Source organism: Tursiops truncatus, chromosome 3 (assembly GCF_011762595.2).
Source record: "Tursiops truncatus isolate mTurTru1 chromosome 3, mTurTru1.mat.Y, whole genome shotgun sequence".
NCBI classification, from domain to species: Eukaryota; Metazoa; Chordata; class Mammalia; order Artiodactyla; family Delphinidae; genus Tursiops; species Tursiops truncatus.
In genome coordinates this window covers 139,673,160-139,684,395 of record NC_047036.1, presented here as the reverse complement: position 1 = coordinate 139,684,395, position 11,236 = coordinate 139,673,160, and the positions used below count along the sequence as shown (strand labels likewise).

Sequence of the window (11,236 nt, the reverse complement as noted above, 5' to 3'; positions counted from 1 at the left end):
TTTATTTCTCTCCTTAGCACTCACTACGTCTGACACTCTATATTTTGTACTTGTATACTGTGTTTATCAACTCTCCACCCTCACTGAAATGTAAGTTCTATGCAAATAGATATTTCTGATTACTTTTTCACTGCTATAAAGCTAGAGCCTAGAAAAATGCCTTCACATAGTAAGTCAATAAATATTTGTTGAACGTACAAATAGATGGATGACATTTAACTGAGATAGAGGTTGCCAAAATGGCCAGCAGTAATATTATTAAAATTTTTTATTGAAGTATAATTTACTTAAATTTACAGTATGACATTAGTTTCAGGTGTACAACATAGTGATTCAATTTTTTAGACTATACCCCATTTAAAATTATTACAAAATAATGACTATATTTTCCTGTGCTGTACAGTATGCCTTTCTTTCTTATTTGTTTTATACACAGTAGTTTGTGTCTCTTAATCCCGTACCCCTGCCTTGCCCCTCTCCCCTTCCCTCTCTCACTGGTAACTACTAGTTCTCTATGAGTCTGCTTCTGTTTTGTTATATTCTATCTTTGTTATGTCTTTTAGATTCCACATGGAAGTGATAACATACGATATTTGTCTTTCTCTGACTTATTTCACTAAGCATAATATCCTCTAGGTCCATCCATGTTGTTGCAAAATCGCAGACTTTTATTCTTTTTTATGGCTTATTACTGTTGCTAAAAAATATTGCTATGATTTATGTCAAAAAGTGGTCTACCTGAGCTTCCCTGGTGGCGCAGTGGTTGAGAGTCCGCCTGCCGATGCAGGGGACACGGGTTCGTGCCCCGGTCTGGGAAGATCCCACATGCCGTGGAGCGGCTGGGCCCATGAGCCATGGCCGCTGAGCCTGCGCGTCCGGAGCCTGTGTTCCGCAACGGGAGAGGCCACATCAGTGAGAGGCCTGTGTACCGCAAAAAACCCCAAAAAAACAAAAAACGTGGTCTACCTATGTTCTCTCCTAGGAATTTTATGGTTTCAGGTCTTACATTTAGGTCTTTAATCCGTTTTCTGTTTTTACACATGATGTGAGAAAATGTTCTAATTTCATTCTTTACATGTAGCTATCCAGTTTTCCCAGCACCACTTATGGAAGAGACTGTCTTTCTCCATTTTATATTCTTGCCTCCTTTGTCATAGATTAATTAACTGTGAGTATGTGGGGTTTTTCCTGGGTTCCCTATTCTGTTCCATTGACCTATGTACCTTTTTTTTGGTACCAGTACCATGCTGTTTTGATTACTGTAGCTTTGTAGTATAGTCTGAAGTCAGGGACCATGATACCTCCAGCTTTGCTCTTTGTTTTTTAGATTTCTTTGCCAATTCAGAGTGTTTTGTGGTTCTAAATAAATTTTAGGATGATTCGTTCTAATTATGGGGAAAATGTCATGAGTACTTTGATAGGGAGCGCATTAAATCTGTAGATTGCTTTGGGTATATGGACATTTTAACAATATTAATTCTTTAAATCCAAGAGCATGGGATATCTTTCCATTTCTTTGTATCATCTCAAATTTCCTTTATCAATATTTTATAGTTTTCACCTCCTTGGTTTATTTCTAGGTATTTTATTCTTTTCGATGCAATATTAAACAGGATTGCTTTCTCTCTTTCTCTTTCTGGTAGTTTATCATTAGTCTGTAGAAAGCAATAGATTTCTTTATATTAATCTTGTATCCTGCCACTTTACTGAATTCATTTATTAGTTCTAATAGCTTTTTGATGGAGACTTTAGGGTTTTCTATATGTAGTATCAAATCATCTGTAAATAGTAACAGTTTTACTTCTTTTCTTGCAATATGAATGTCTTTTATTTAACTCTTCTTTTGCATGACTGCTTTGGCTATGACTTGCAATACTGTGTTAAATAGAAGTGGTATTAGTGGGCATCCTGTCTTGTTCCTGATTTTAAAGGAAAGGCTTTCAGCTTTTCACCACTGAGTATGATGTTAGCTGTGGTTTGTCATAAATGGCCTTTATTATATTCACATGTTCCCTCTGTACCCACTTTGATGAAAGTTTTTATCATGAATGGATGTTGAATTTGTCAAATGCTTTTTCTGCATCTTTTAAGATGATCTTGTGATTTTTATCCTTTTTATTAATGTGGTATATTACACTGATTTGTGTGTATTGAACATCCTTGCATCTGTGGAACAAATCCCACTTGATCATGGTGTATGATCCTTTTTACACACTGTTGAATTTGGTTTGCTAATATCTTGTTGAGGATTTTTACTTCTATATTAATCAGTGACATTGGCCTGTAATTTTCTTTTTTTGTAGTGTCTTTGGCTGGTTTCGGTATGAGGGCCTTGTAGAATGAGTTTGAGAGTATTCCCTGTTCTTCAATTTCTTTGGAATAGTTAGAGAAGGATAGTTTTTTTTTTTTTTTAGCTCTTGTTTATATGTTTGATAGAATTCCCCTGTAGAGCTATCTGGTCCTAGACTTTCGCTTGTTGGTAGGTTTTTTTGTTTGTTTTTTTTTTTTTTCAGATTCAATTTCACTACTAGTGATTGGTCTCTTCAGGTTGCTATTTCTTCCTGATTCAGTCCTAGAAGTTTGTATGTTTCTAGAAATTTGTCTTTTTTTTCTAGGTTGTTCACTTTGTTGGTATATAACTGCTTGCAGTATTTTCTTTTTTGTGTGTGTGTTTCTGTGATAATGGTTGCTATTTCTCCTCTTTCATTTCTTATTTTGCTTATTTGGGTCCTATCTTTTTTTCTTGATGAACCTGGCTATAGGTTTATCAGTATGCCACTAAAATAACCAGTGGGTCAATGAAGAAATCAAAGAGCAAATCAGAAAATATCTCGAGACAAATGAAAATGGAAACACAACTTTCCACGGGTTTGTGTTTTCCCATTTTTCTTCTTGTAATTGATTTCTAGTTTCATACTGTTGTAGTTTGGGAAAAAAATGCTTGATATCATTTCTGTCCTCTTAAAACTGATGAGAGTTGTTTTGCGGCCTAGCATGTGATCTATCCTGGAGAACTTTCCACATGCACTTGAAAAGAATATGTATTCTGGTGGTTTGGGGTGGAATGTCCTATAGATATCTATTCAGTACAACTGGTCTAATGTGTCAATATAAGACCACTGTCACCTTACTGATGTTCTTTCAGGATGCTCTGTCCATTGATGTATGTGGGATGTTAAAGTCCCATGCTATTATTGTATAATTGTCAATTTCTCCCTTCATGTCTGTTAATATTTGCTTTATATATTTAGGTGCTCCTGTATTGGGTGCATATATGTTAATAAGTATAATATACTCTTCTTGTATTGATCCCTATGCCATTATGTAATGCCCTTCTTTGTCTTTTGTTACAAACTTTGTTTTAAAGTCTATTTTGTCTGATTTGAGTATTGCTACCCCTTCTTTCCTGTTGTTTCTATTTGCATGAAATATCTTTTTCCATCTTCTCATTTTCAGTCTGTGTCTTTAGCTCTAAAGTGAGTCTCTTGTAAGCACCATTTAAATGGGTCTTTTTTTTTTTTAATCCAATCAGCCACCCTATGTCTTTTGATTGGAGCATTTTTTTAATCCAATCAGCCACCCTATGTCTTTTGATTGGAGCATTTAGTCCATTGGCATTTAAAATAATTATTGATAGGTATGTACCTATTGCCATTTTGTTACTTGTTTTCTGGTTGTTTTTCTAGTTCTTATCTGGTATTTTCTTCTTTTAATTTCTTCTGGTTTGATGATTTTCTTTATTGGTATGCTTGTGTTCCTTTCTCTCTAGTTTTTGTGTCACTATTGTGGCATTTTGATTTGTGGTTACCATGGGGTTAGTATATGTTGACATATGACTATAGCTACTTGATTTAAGCTGAATAATCATTTAAGTTTAAGCACGTTCTAAAAGATCTGTTTACCCCTTCCCCCACATTTTGTGTTTTTGATGTCATATTTTACAATTTCATGTTTATCTCTTTAGTGATTATTTTAGTTATAGTTGATTTTATGGGTTTTTTTTTTTTTGTCTTTTAATCTTCATACTAGCCTATTTAAGTGGTTGTCCTAGCCTTTACTGTGTATTTGCCTTTACTAGTGGGATTTATTCCTTTCCTATAGGTACTTACCTTTTATTACAGACTTTTTCACTTATAGAAAATCCTTTAACATTTCTTTTAGAGTTGGTTCAGTATTGATGAATATTTAAAATTTTTGCTTTCCTGAAAAGTTCTTTCTCTCTCCTTGTATTCTAAGTCATAGTCTTGCTGGGTAGAGTATCCAAGGTTGTATGTTTTTTCCCTTTCAACACATAATATATGTGATGCCACTCCCTTCTGGCCTGCAAAGTTTCTGCAGAAAAATCAGTTTATAATTTTATGGGGTTCCCTTGTACATGGCTCTTTGTGGTTCTCTTGCTGCCTTTAGAATTCCCTCTTTAATACTTGCCATTTTAATTATAATTATGTCTTGATGTGGGTTTGTTTGGGTTCATCTTGTTTGGGACCCTCTGTGCTTCCTGTACCTGGATATCTTGTTTTCCTTCCTCAGGTTTGGGAGGTTTTCAGCCATAATTTCATCAAACATTTTTGACCTCTTTCTCTCTTCTCCTTCTGGGAGCCATGTAATGTGAATTTTAGTATGCTTGATGTTGTCCTAGAGGTCCCTTAAACGCTTCTCTTTTTTTAAAATCTGTTTTTCTTTATGCTGCTCTGTCTGGGTCCAATATTCTATCTTCTAGATCATGTATGAGGTCTTCTGTATCACCTAATCTATGTTAATCCCTTCTAGTATGTCTTTCATTTCAGTTATTGTATTTTCAGTTCTGACTGGTTCTTTTATATTTATCTCTAGTTCTAGTTCTTTGTTTAAATTCTCACTGTGTTCATTTATTCTTTTCCCTAATTTAGTTAGCATTCTTATTTACAATGCTTTGAACTCTTTCTCTGGTGAATTATTTATTTCTGTTTCATTAGTTGTTTTTCCAGCAGTTTTTTCTTCTTCTTCCAATTGAAACAAATTCCCTGTCTTATTTTGCTTAACTTTCTCTGTCTCTATCAAATTAGGTGAAAAAGTCACCTACTGCAGTCTTGAAGGGTTGTTCTTATGTGGGAATATCCCTATACAGTCTGCATGTGCCCAGTGGCTTTGGTGGGAGACATGGATCTGACATGAGCATGAGTCATGTCTTTCCCTAGGGTGCTATCACCTGGCTAGGAGGTAGGGCTGGAGATGGAGTGGCTAGAGCTAGAGCCAGGTATGAGCCAAGGCTTTTCCTCTGCTCAATAGCCAGCACCACCCTATTGGGGATAGGGGTAGGTAGTAAGTTGCTGGAGCAGAAGCCCTGAGGGTGGGTCTAGGCTGGCTCCATTCCCTTTAAGTGTGTGGTCTCTCCCCTCCTAGCACTGGCACCCTCACCCTAGAGAGGAGCAGTGCTGGAGCAAAAGGGGCTGGTGCAGGTGTTTGGCATGGGTTTGAGCGTGGGTTTTGGTGGCCCTGGCTGCTGTCAGGGCCCAGGACCATTTCTGATAGCTGCCTCAGTAAGCATCAGTAATGGCTGCCCTCCCACAAGCTGAGATGCCACTTCAAGCCTGAGTTGCATTCTCCCTCACGATGGAGCCTCTCCCCTTGGCCCCTGTAGCCCTTGCCCTGTGTGGACCTGCATGGTGAAGCAAGTGGGACCAAAGCGGGCACTCAGCTCAGGCTGAGGTGCCTGGGCAGTTGCAGGAAACTGGCCAATGTCCTGTGCAGTTTCAATTCACCCTCTGTACCTTGCGTCGGGAGTAACGAAGCATGCCTGTGTTCCTCATGGGCAGAGTCCAGGCTTCCCACAGCCTTCCTATTAATCTCACCAGCCCTCCAACTAGCCAAGGGGACTTTATCTTCCTGGTGTTAGATTCCAGCACTGGAGAGCCCAATATGTGGCTCAAACCACTCACTCACCAGGGCAGATCTCTGCCTATGTAATCCCCCTCCTGAGTTCCATCTCAGGGGCACAGGTCTTGACTTGATGGCTTCTTTTCCCTTGACACCAATTCCATGTGGGTATTTCTTACAGCCTTGGTTGTAGAAGACTCTTTCTGCCAGTCTCCAGTTAGTTTTCAGTGAGAATTGCTCCACATGTAGATGTATTTTTGATGTGCTCCTGGAGGGAGTTGAGTTCCGTGTCCTCCCACTCCACCAACTTGATTGTGCCCCCTATTTTGATACATCACTTTTACTTCTCAGGTTCTGTTCAAGCTTTGTTGACATGTATTTCTGAAAGGCCTGGGGGTAGGGAACAAAGACTTGTATAGGTACAAAGAAAATGATCTTACAGTGTCCCATTCAGTGTTTGGTGTTATAAGATAGTACACAAAGCATCCCTTTGTTTATATGTCCACGTAAAATTTGAGGTGCCTTGAAGTGATTCTGGAGATTTGAAATGATATTCTGTGTAGACCACTCTGTAATATAGATCTCAAAGCTTAGGACCTGGAGTATATGAAACATTTTAGGGAAATATCTGTACATTGAACCCTGAGCATAAGGGAAGAATCATGCTGACTAGATAGGCTACTTTGTCAAGAATCTAGACCAACAAGGTTTGGTACCAAAGTGGGCGCTACTGTTTACTGTGTGACATGGAGAAGATTCAAAAATAATCTGCAAGAGTTTACTGTAATATTAACTCATAACAATGTTACAGGCTTTTCCCGAGGATCAATAGAGGTAGTACATGAGTACAGCATAGAGACAACATGGTTTAATGGTTTGGGGCTCCAGCTCTGGACTGAGGCTGCCAAGATTAAACCCGCTATACTTTCACTTACTAGTTGTGTGACTTTGAGAAAGTGATTTAATCCCTCTGTGCCTGATTTTCTGATCTAGAAACTGAGGATTGTTTTTGTCTTACAGAGATATGAAAATTAAATGAGATAATGCATGTAAAAAGCCAAGGCAGATACTAGAGTATAATGAATGTTCTGTAGATGTATTTCTTTTCTTTTGTTTCATTTTACATATGAAAATGCTTTATGAAAGGAAGGACTTTATTAATGAAAAATATTATTAGTTAAGACATCTATTAATTCTTATTCCAGTCAGGAATATAATGTGCAATATAATACTTTTTGTCACACCCTGATTAGAAAATATTTTCTCTAAATACTTTTTTCTTTAAGTACAAAAATGCATTTAGAATGAGTTTCAAAGGAAGAGTTTCTATTTAAATTTAATGTGATGCAACCACAGGTTTTCTTTTTGGCAATATCTTATTTCATTTTTAGCTTTCACTTAATTCCTTATACTTTATTTTGTGGATTCATTACTATGCAAATACATATGCACTATATTCAAGTACATGCTTTGAGGATTATGTTACGTTATATCATTTCACAAGTAAACAGCTTGCATCCAGTTTTCTCAAATTACAAGTGTTTTATATAGGTTGATACAAGTTACTGAGTCCAGTCAATAACCAAGATCTTTCCTGTGAACTAGGAAAGCACTATACTAATTCTTCACAGGTATTAATGGTAAAAATTTTGTAAAATATCAATTACATTACTTAAAAGATGTATATTGGCTACTGATTTGTATAAAAATATAGCTTAAAATCAACTGAAAATCTATATTATAAGATTGTTATGATTGTTCTGCTTTTTCAGTTTATAAATTAACTTAAGTTCTCCTTTCTTCATCCTGGTGTTGTTTTTGTGCCATTTTAAATTATTTGGTAATATCCCCAGATTGTATAAAATAGAAAAGAATTAGAAATGAAAGAAATAATGTTAAAAGCCATTTCATTTTTTACTTTCATCAGGACAGATAAAATGTTGGAAGGGAAAGAGCTAAAACAAATTGTTTTAAAGACTTAATTATTGATTTCATCTTTCAAAGCTTTAGGTAAAGAGGTGTTCAGAAGAGGTAGTTATTCAGCCACTTATTCTGAAGCAAAAAAATAGGTTATTTTGCCTTCATTGACAAGACTTCAAATATTAAACACCAGCATATTGAGATTTCTCAGATAGCTCAAAGTTTATTAGAATAGAATGGAATAAAATAAGTCAGAATATGTAAGACGTGTTCTCTTTAGCTAAATAGCAATTAAGTCTTATGAATTACTTTCAAACTGACTCTTAGTTTCAAACCAAGACTGGCAACATATTTAAAATTAAATAGTTCTGTGGTGATTCTTTTTAATCCTAACAATATGAAGAAATACCAGCATATATTTAAAGTATTTAAAAGATCTTACTGTGTGGACTTTTACTGACTCCTTTTGCCCATTATTGAGAACAGTGTCAGGCACATACTAAATGCCCATTAAATATTTGTCTAATTGAATGAATGTTATTCTTAATAATATTAGGAGTTTTTTTGCTTGGGGCTTTTTGTTTATTTGTTTTGTTGTTGTTGAATTTAACCCAGTAAGAATTTACATTCCAGGGAACAGAAATATCTGTAAAACTAAATGAGATGATACCACCTATCATTTAAATGTTTCCTCTTTTTGGGTTTCCTTTCCTGTACACACACCATAGTACAGCTGTTATTACTACTATTGATAGTAACCTTCAGTTTTCTTTTGCTATGTGAGTTGTGAGCTAAATACTTCACCGCAGTTACCTGATTTCATGTTCAAGCTCAGTTTGGGGGATGTTTATATGCAGTATAAATCAGAACACCTTAAATAATTATAAGTAACCTGGTAATATTATCTGTGCTAAACTTAAATATTTCATATATACATTTTTGTACATGCCTGGAAAATTAAAACTTAGGGAAGTTATATACTGAATTGTGTCCCTCTTCACAAAATTCCTATGTTGAAATTGTAAATCCTAATACCTCAGAATATGACCATATTTGGACATAGTGTATTTACAGAGGTAATTAGATTAAAATAAGGTCATTAGGGTAGGCCTTAATCCAATATGTCTAATATGTCATTAAAAGAAGAGGAGATTTGGACACATAGACGCATACAGGGAAGAGTAAGTGAAGACACAGGGAGAAGATGGCCATCTCTAAGCCAAGGAGAGAGTCTTGGAACAGATCCTTCCCTTGTGGCTGTCAGAAAGAACCAACTCTGCTGACACTTTGATCTCAAACTTCTAGCTTCCAGGCCTGTGAGAAAATAAATTTCTATTGTTTAGCCACCCAGTCTGTGGCACTTTGTTACAGCAGCCCTAGTAAACTAAAACAGAAATAAATGTCATTATATAAATGACTCATGTTTAAATTTTTCATTTTCTTATAGTGTTTTCTCTTCCTTAACCTAGTTCCAGATTAAGGAAGCTTCGCTGATAGAATACCGCTTTTTTGTTCCAGTGTGTAGAATTTTCCATTCTTTGTGACTTTCTGCTCAGTTACTGGCAGATCTATTCAAAGTTAATGTGATGGCAGTGGCTTGCACATACAGTAAGTGACATTATCAAGTAGTCAATAAAATGACACAGTTTTTTTCAAATGTAATACCAATTTTGGGATATAAGAACATTGTTAATACAATAGAAGAACCATTAGCACATACAACAGCTTTGCTTTATTAACATCACTGTTCATGTTAGCAATTTTGATCTAATTTAAGTGATGTCCCCATTATGGTGGCAAATTGTGTTTTCATTAATACAGTGGAAAAGCCATTAATATGAAAATTGCTCATTCAGAATCATATTAGTGAAGTGCTTATCTTATTATCACCAAGCCAATTCTAACCTAGGTGCTAATAAGCAATCTGAGTTGAAGCATCCCATAGCAAAGGCATCATCATTACTGCTTTAGGAGGCTCTTATTGGCTTTCTTACGGTTTCTTGAAACCTTTTACTGCATTATTTAAAAAGTTATGTAAATTAATGTCAACACTGTTGTTAGTTTATTTCTGAATCTTATTCTATAAATTTTATATAAAGACACATACATCCTACAACTTCACATTTGGATATCCTAATTACATCCCTGCGTATCTTCAGAATATTAATAAGTAGTGTGTATAGGTTTGGGTTCCTTTGTTTTAAGCAACAGAATATAACTACCTTATGCAAAGAAACATACTGAAATGGCTATGTGGGAGTTCACAGAATAAACAGGTGGGACTTGCTTAGAATTAGGAAACAGATTTCTAGAGGGCTCTAGAAAGTGAACCAGACCAATGATCATTCTAGCAACAATGGCTGGGTCAGTTTGCTCTGTCAGAATGAATATTTTCATCCTTCCTCCTGTTTTTGTATCAATCCACAGGCCTCAAGTCCTGTGGCAGATAACCTGAATAATTTAGCTTAGGTTCTGCGTCTGGCTGCCTGTTATACTAGGGTAACCGGGAGGGTCTGTTTACTTTTGTATCTATCCTGTAAGACCACACGAAATATGGGAGAGGAAATCTTACCCCACTAATAACTGTGGTGCTATTGAGAAAGAAGTAATTGGAATGTAGCCAAAAACATCCCACTGTAGTTATCAAATATATGATGAGTATTCTACCTTATAGGGAAACTGTGGTAGACATTACTTCTACTCATAATTACCTGGCTCTCTGAAACTTTCATCCTCTGGAATCACGGCCATATGAGTTGTTTCAGCCAAGGATATGTGAGTAAAAGTGAGGTGTGTTTCACAACTCCATCTCAATTTTTAATTACCGGTGCTCAACTCCTCAATTTTCCTTTCGCTACCACTAAAACCAACAACCTTCCAGATGGTAAAGCCTCTGTCAGCTGGGGTCCTAGAAAGCAGCAATGTAAAGTAGAGGTCTTCACTAAAGGTAGTAACATACAACAAAAACAAAAACATTGTCAAAGTCACAGATATATTGTGGGTTTTGTTACCCAGCCTATCCTGGGGACATATGTGGTATGGCAGAAGGAATGTAAATATTGTTAAAATATAAGCTCTGATTGTTATTGAATATGTGACCCTGGGGAATTTTTAAAATTTCTCTGTGTATCTCTTTCTTCATTTATAAAATGGGAGAATAGTTACCAACAGCATGGGTAGGATGTTATGACATTACCTACAGAGTAAGAAGAAAAGAAGGCTAAAGTCAGAACACTGGGAAATATCAGTAAAGTAGTAGAAAAAATTGGTTGTTTAAGGAGACTGGAGATGAACAACTAGAGAGTTAAGAGTAAAACTAAGAGAGGAGAGCTACAGAATAAGAGAAAAATGCTTCAGAAACAACAAGGTATGAAATGTGTCCATAATATGACAACTAAGAGATAATCGATGACTTTATCAATAGCAATAGACTACTTTGTATTTGTTCCAAGAGGGTACG

General features: G+C 36.0%; 1 long non-coding RNA gene across 1 annotated transcript in view; it reads right to left on the bottom strand.

The window, feature by feature from the left end:
* Positions 1–484: 484 nt before the first annotated feature.
* LOC109551734 (uncharacterized) overlaps positions 485–11,236 on the bottom strand; it is a 268,669-nt gene continuing 257,917 nt past the window's right edge. The window contains exon 3 of the long non-coding RNA XR_002178440.3: positions 485–6,246. This is a non-coding gene — a long non-coding RNA (uncharacterized lncRNA). The remainder of the gene's footprint in view (positions 6,247–11,236) is intronic.